Source organism: Acomys russatus, chromosome 4, assembly GCF_903995435.1.
Source record: "Acomys russatus chromosome 4, mAcoRus1.1, whole genome shotgun sequence".
NCBI lineage: Eukaryota > Metazoa > Chordata > Mammalia > Rodentia > Muridae > Acomys > Acomys russatus.
Window position 1 is genome coordinate 15,028,601 of NC_067140.1, and position 7,220 is coordinate 15,035,820.

Consider the following 7,220-nt stretch of genomic DNA (forward strand, 5'->3'; position numbering starts at 1 on the left):
CTTTGCTCCATCCAGATCTGGATGACGCAGTGCTTCCTGCCTTGGCCAATCTGCCCTCCACGGGGCTCAAGTTCTTATCTTTCACATCTTACCTGGAACACCACTTCCTGGAAGTGTCCTAGGCTAAGCAACCAGTTGCCTTGGTGGCCATGACATCTTCTGACTCTGCTTCTTCTTAACACCCTTTTTATATTACCACTTTTTTTTCTCCTTGCCAGGCATCAGCACCTAGACTAATACCTGACACATTGCAGATGCTCAACTAATGGTTCTCCAGCTTGTTAATGGAGTACATTAGTGGCCTTTAACCAGGGAGTCACCCCCACTTCCTCCGGGCACATGGGACTCCTGACTAGCTCTGAGCCTTTGGCATCAGAGCAAAACACAAGGCACAAACAGTGGCCAGCTGACTGTGCCCTGTGAACTCAATGCCAAGCAGCCTGTAGCAGTGTGAGGCTCAGTGAGTAAAGGAGCTTGCTGCCAAACATAGTGACCCGAGTTCAATCCCTGGGACCCACATGGCAGAAGAGAATTGACTTCACAGAGCTATCCACTGGCCTCTACACTCAGACTGTGGTGTGAACACTTTCGCACATGCATCATGCGTGCGCGTGCACACACACACACACACACACACACTCATCATCATCATCCCAATGCAATATGGGTGGGGGAGATGCTTCAGCAGGTAAAATCCTTCCCATACAAGCGTGAAGATTTGAGTCCAGCCCCTCAGCATCCATATAAAAGCCAGAGGAGAGGCCTGTAACACCAGCACTTGGTGGAATGACAAGCAGAAACCTAGGGACTCATAGGGCAGTCAGCCGCGCCAGAATAGTGACTCCCGGGTCAGTGAGAGACCCTGTCCCATTCAAAACACAAGGTGGAGAGAGATAGAGGAAGACACCTCAAGTTGACCCCTGGCCTCCTTGTGTGCACATGCACAAGTTAACACGCCTGCACACACCTACACACACCTGTATGTACATAACACACAACTTAAAAATGGTGCCATCCTCCCTGCCTAGGGCTTTTGAGGGAAGTGTGCACTGGGATGCACTGCTCTGTGCACTGTAGTCTCTGTGGGACGAAATGCTGCAAGGTGGTGTGGGATGCCATGGGAGGGCCAGATGCTTCGCCGTTTGCTTCACCCACTTCCTACCAGGTGCACCAGGCTCTGTTCTAAGTAGTCAGGCTGTGACAGGACACAGAAACGACAGAGGCATCTTCTCCGTTTTCAGAAAACAAAACCCAAGACCAGGCAGCAACAGGGCAGATGTTCCCAAGAGCTTTGGAGCCCTAGGAGTGGGGAAGGTGAGGCAGGGGCTTGCTGTTGCCTACAGAGCTACGGGAGGATGTGGGAAGGGGTGACTGGAGCTTTCTGGTCTGGGAAAGTGTCAAAGAGCAGATGAGCTTGGTCCTGGTGGCTCGAGGCAGGCAGCATGCATTTGTGGACAAGGCAGGGGTCACGGGCAGCATGCATTCATGGACAGGGCAGGGTCCTCTGATTATGCAGAGCACAGGGCCTCCCCACATCTGTGGGTGGGCCCAGGCAGTGAGGGCTCTTCTGTTTCCTTCATCACACAGAGCGAGTTTGCAAACCTGAGCTGCCCCTGCATACGCATGCTCAAAGTCTGGATTGGAAGCAAGGCCTAGACTGTCGTCAGCCAAACCAGAGGGAGGCTCAACACGAGACAGGGACAGGCATGTTTTCATAATAAGTATGTAGTTTAGTCATTTTAAAACGCAGAACAGGAAACAAAACACCAGACCCTACTGAACTCAAAGCATCAAGGCAGATCTATGCTGTCCGGGGGTAGGGGGGCAGAGAGGACACAGGTATGTGTGTTGCACTCAGGACAATGGTGTATGGGGCACACTCAGCAAATATATTCCACTAAGGAAGGGAGGGAGGGGTGGTGAGGGAAAGAGGGAAGGTGGGCGAAAGGAAGAAATCGAGGGGAAAGGAAAAAAGACAGAAGGAGAGGAGAGGTGAGAATAGAAGAGGAGGAAAGACAGGAACAAGAAGAGGAAATGAAAAAGAAATGTGGGAAGAAGGCAGGAGAGAAAGAAAGGAATAAATAGGGAGGAGGAGAGAGGAGGAGGGCGAGACAGGCTCACACAGGCACTGGGATCTTCCTGTCTGCACTCTCAGACATGGGCGAGGGTCAAACTCAGAGACAAGTGCATATGAACGCCCACTCAAACGTGGTCCCTCTGGCCTGCTGCTCAATTAATTGACCCCATAATGAAATCTCTCCACACTGACTGTGTATTTAATAATTAATTGCCCTCACCAGCCAGCCAGGCTTGGAGCACTCAACACTTACTCTCAGGAAATAGAGAGAGAGTGGGAGAGGGCCTTGGGGGTGGAGACGGTCCCCCAAAATGCCGACTTGCAAGAGAAGCATGAGGAGGGGTGATAAGGGCCGATCCAGACTTAGCTTGAAGTGCAAACTTTCCTCCAGCCGCTTTAATAAGAATGCAACACTGCTAAGCAATGACGAGCAGTGGTCTTGGGACCAGATGTCAAGAGAGAGGAAATAGCAACCATTTGCTTTTCTATTCTGTCTTACTTTTATTTGAGTAGGTGTTTTGTTTGGATGTGTCTGTGCACCACATGCGTGCCTGGTGCTCGAGGAGGTCAGAAGACAGCATTGGGTCATCTGGGGCTGGATTTACAGATGGTTGTGAGCTGCCTTGTGGGTGCTGGGAATTGAGCTTGGGTCTTTAGGAAGAGCTGCCAGTGCTCTTAACCTCTGAGCCATTTCTCCAGTCCCCAACCAGATGCTTTTTAAGCAGCTGTTACAAGTCCAAAAATTGAGAAAAAAGGGGGGGAAAAGGCAAAATTTTATTAACCAGATGGCAATCTTTAAGAGTGATTGATTCAATCGGATGTGGTGGTGGTGATGGTGGTGGTGGTGGCACACACCTTTAGTCCCAGCACTCTGGGAGGCGGAGGCAGGCAGATCTCTGTGAGTTCAAGGCCAGCCTGGTCTACAAAATGAGTCCAGGACAGCGAGGCTACACAGAGAAATCCTGTCTCAAACACACACACACACACACACACACACACACACACACACACACACACACACAAAGAGAGAGAGAGACAGAGAGACAAAGAGAGAGAGAGACAGACAGAGACTCAGAGATGTGGAGACAAAGGCAGAGAGAGAAAGAGAGAGAGAGAGAGAGAGAGAGAGAGAGAGAGAGAGAGAGAGAGAGACAGACACTCTGGATCATCTTGCTGGCTCAGCAGGTAAAGGAGCTTGCCACCAACCCTGACAACCTGAGTTCAGTACTCAGACCCGGGTGGAGGAAGGAGACAGCTGACTCCTGCAAGCTATCCTCTGACCTTTGCCCTCTTTCTGTGCCGAATGTGTACCTATTACAACATGCACACACGTGGCAGAATAAATGTAAAGCTATATTGTTAATGCTGCTAGTGTTCAAGAATTGTCACTGCAGAAGACACCTGTCAATGACATGCTCCAGCTCATGTAAGGAGATAGTCTTTGTCCCATTCCAAACATGGACTCTGTAGTCACCTCTTCTCTCTAGGAATGTCAGAGAGGCAGGGGTGGGGGTGGGGGAGGGGAGGAGAAGACAGGAGGAAGGAGAGAGGGAGGAAGGAGGAAAGAGAGCTCTTTGTGTCTCTGGTCTTCAAGTCAAGTCCCTGACTGGGTCATCCACCAGGAGTCTCACAGCAGACACCACAGCTGTGTGGTTTAGATGACAAAGTTGTCCTGCAACCTGGGTCTGGCCACTGAGATTATAATATCAGGAGAAGGTTTCTCCCAGTGTGTGCATGAGGCTGTCTTTCTGCTGTCTGTCCTGTCTTCTTCTAAGGAAACAAATTGAACTGGGGCCCAATGACTTCACTTAAACTTAACTCACTTGTGGCTTTTTTATTTTGTTTTTACATTTATTTGTCTATTTTTAAACTTCTTTAAAAAGATTTATTTATTTATTATTTATACAATATTTTGCCCGCATGTGTGCCTGCATGCCAGAAGAGGGCATCAGATCTTATTATAGATAGTTGTGAGCCACCATGTGGTTCCTGGGAATTGAACTCAGGACCTTTGGAAGAACAGACTGTGCTCTTAAGCTCTGAGCCATCTCTCCAGCCCCTATTTTAAAACTTTTTATTGATTCTTTGTGAGTTTCACATCATGCTCCCCAGCCACACTCATCTCTCCATCCCCTCTAATTTGCTCTTTGCCCTTGCAACCTCTGCTGCAAAGTAAAAAAAACCAACAACAACAAAAACAAACAAAAAAAAAAACCAAAAAAACATACACACACAAACAACAACAAATACAAAACAAAGAAAACATCTCATCATGAAAGTGGTTGGATGTCACAGTGTATCCCTCTGTCCACACATCTTCATTTGCAAATGTCCATTGCAATGAGTCGTTGGTCTGGTTCAAGATCTTTGGCTTCTGTGACACCATCAATACTGGATCCTTAGCAGGACTCCTCCTGGTTATCCTGTTGTTTCCCTGTGTCATGGAGATCCTGCAGGTTTGGGTCAGCAGGACTGGCCCTTTCATGTATCCCAACCATTCACAGATGATATGGATTTTTGGGGTGGGCCAATTCAGAGCCCTGGACCTGGGCCTGGGTGGGAGTTGAGTTGGCTAGCCCATGGGCTCTACCTCATGCACACCACCAGAGCAAGCTCTCCAGCACTGCTCCAGCTAGGTCACCCAATACCACCATAGGTGGCAAGGTCACCTTCCTGCTTTCATAGCAAGCTCCAGTGTGCTGCCCAGTCAGAGTGAAAGACCTACTTTCCCAAGTGCTGCAGCCTCCCACTCTCACATCACTGGGTCTGGCTCATTTGTGCCTTCGCCACCAGGGCCAGCTCCCCTGTGCTGCCTAGACTAGGTGCAGGTCCTGCTCCCTCAAATGCTGCCGCCTTCGAGGAGCAGAGCTAGCCCACCCACACCCATGACCTTGGGACCAGTTTTCCCAACTGCCGCAGGTCGGAAGGGGCGAGATGGGGGAGGCATTGCCCCAGCACCCTGTCGTCTCATGGTTGATGAGTGGCAGGGCCAGATCTCTCATGCTGTCACCCTCAGGGTTGGCTCACCTATACCCTTGCCACCAAGGTCAGCTCTGCTGTGCTGCCCACGTGAGGTACAGGGCCCACTCTCCTGAGTACTGCAGCTGGTGAGGGGCAGGTATAAGTCTCCCATGCTCATGACCCCATGGGCAGCTTCCCCACCTGCTGGAGGTGGCAAGGGGCGGTTTGTGTGTGGGAGGATCACCTCTGCACCCATGCCACCCCATGATAGACGAGTGTCAGACTCAGCTGTCTCACACTCACACCCTTGCGACCAGCTTATTTACACCACCACCGCCACCAGCGACAACCTCACTGTGCTGCCTGGACCAGGCACAAGGCCTGCTCTTCCAAGTGCTGCTGCCAGTGAGAGATGGGGCCAGTGGTCCCCCGTGGCTGCCCTGACCAGGGATGCCCACATGTTCTCTGTAGGTAATATGAGCCACAGACATTGGCACCCACCCCTGCCACTGCTACATAGCCACAGACTTAGACAATGGCCCTCAGTGGTAGCTCAGACTGGCACCTCACCATGGCCCCAGGTGGTGGGACTAGCCCCTCACAACAGAGTCCTCTCCACCCTCAAGTGCCCAGTGCCATCTCTCTTCAAAATTCTCAAGCTGCCCACTTCTCTTTCTCTCTCATCTGACCACCACACACCATACTTGCATGTAGTGGATATAAACATGGTTTTGTTTTGATCCCAAGTGTGGGATATTAAACAGACTTGTGTGAGAGTGTGCGGTGTTTGTTCACTGGAAACAGACTTATGAGAGGACACATGGTGTTTGGCCACTAGAAGAGGAACTGCCTCTTGCGGGAGCATGCTCATTGCCAGCTGACAAACATCCTAGTACGGGACTGAAAGGAGATATATATGAGCCCCAAACCAGAGGCGTGACTTTTGGATTCCTATCACTTCACGTTGCTTGGGTGTTGATCACTTCGAGAGACACTCCTAGAGAGAAATGCTCCAGAGAACACTTCAAGGTTCCAGGTTCCAGCTGCTGCTCTGGATTCCAGCCACTGCGGTTGCAGTCGCCTTTGCTGAATTGCTGCTTTGCTGTCTAGCGGGTCTGCTAGAATCCTGATGCTGAAGAGTGGAATCGCTCCAAGGAACTGAGTCTAAAACGGCCTACTGTTCCCGTTAGCCTCTTTTCTCTCCTCTCTAGGGTGGGTGGGTTGGAAGGGAGGTAGAAGCATTAAAGAACCCCAAATTAAGTACAATTTCAAAGCCTACACTCGCATATTGTGGTGGCTCCTGGTGCAGGCTGGTCATGTGGCTTGCCCCTGGGTGACATCCTCCATCCATGCTGTGTGGCAAGTGGCTCTCTGTGGCCACCTGTGTGGGCCTTGTGCCGGAGGGCAGGTCTGCGGGTGGTATCATGGTCTGCAGGTCTCTGCTGTCTTCCTCCTCCTGTGCTGCACTGCCTGCATTTGACCTGATTTGATTTGATGTCTATGGGTCCCAGGCATAAGACAGCTTTGGCCACCAAGCCAAGCATCAAGCCAGGATGAACAAAGGACTGCCATCTTCTCTGCCCCTGACTGATACAAGAACACCACCACCAACAAGTGTCTCTTTGCCCATTGCCAGAGGTGGGGGTGGGAATGTTTATTTTTTTAAGATATATTTATTCTATGTCGTGTGTTGAATGTTCTGCTTGCACGTATGACTGTACACCATGCTTATGCCTGTTACCTATGGAGGTTAGGAGAGAGCATTGGATACCCTGGAACTGGACTCGCTGACAGCTGTGAACTGTCTTATTGGGTGCTGGGAACCAAACCCAGGTCCTCTTCAGAAGCAGTTAGTGCTCTTAACCACTGAGCCATCTCTATAGCCCCCTTCAACTACGTGTATGTGTGTTGCGTGTGTGTGTGTTGTGTGTGTGTTGTGTGTATAGAGGTCAAACTCGGGTCTCAGCTGACTTGGCATCAAGGACCTTTATAGCTGTTGAGCCATCTTACTGACCTTTTATTTTACCCTATAATCCCATTTGCAAATGCGGTCCCACTCCAGGGGCCTGGGGCTGGGGCTTCAGTGTATGAATAGGAGCTCAGGACTCATTTCTAGACACCTCAGATTGTAGAAGGACAGTTGTCAAGTCTGAGGAAGTCACTGCCAAGTTTTTTTTCCCTT

At 50.4% G+C, this 7,220-nt stretch overlaps 1 non-coding gene across 1 annotated transcript; it reads right to left on the bottom strand.

Annotated features, from left to right (window-relative positions):
• Positions 1–6,536: 6,536 nt before the first annotated feature.
• Positions 6,537–6,679, bottom strand: LOC127188689 (small nucleolar RNA SNORA48). The gene has a single exon (XR_007830548.1). It is a non-coding gene; the product is annotated as a small nucleolar RNA SNORA48 (small nucleolar RNA).
• Between the last annotated feature and the right edge of the window lie 541 nt (positions 6,680–7,220).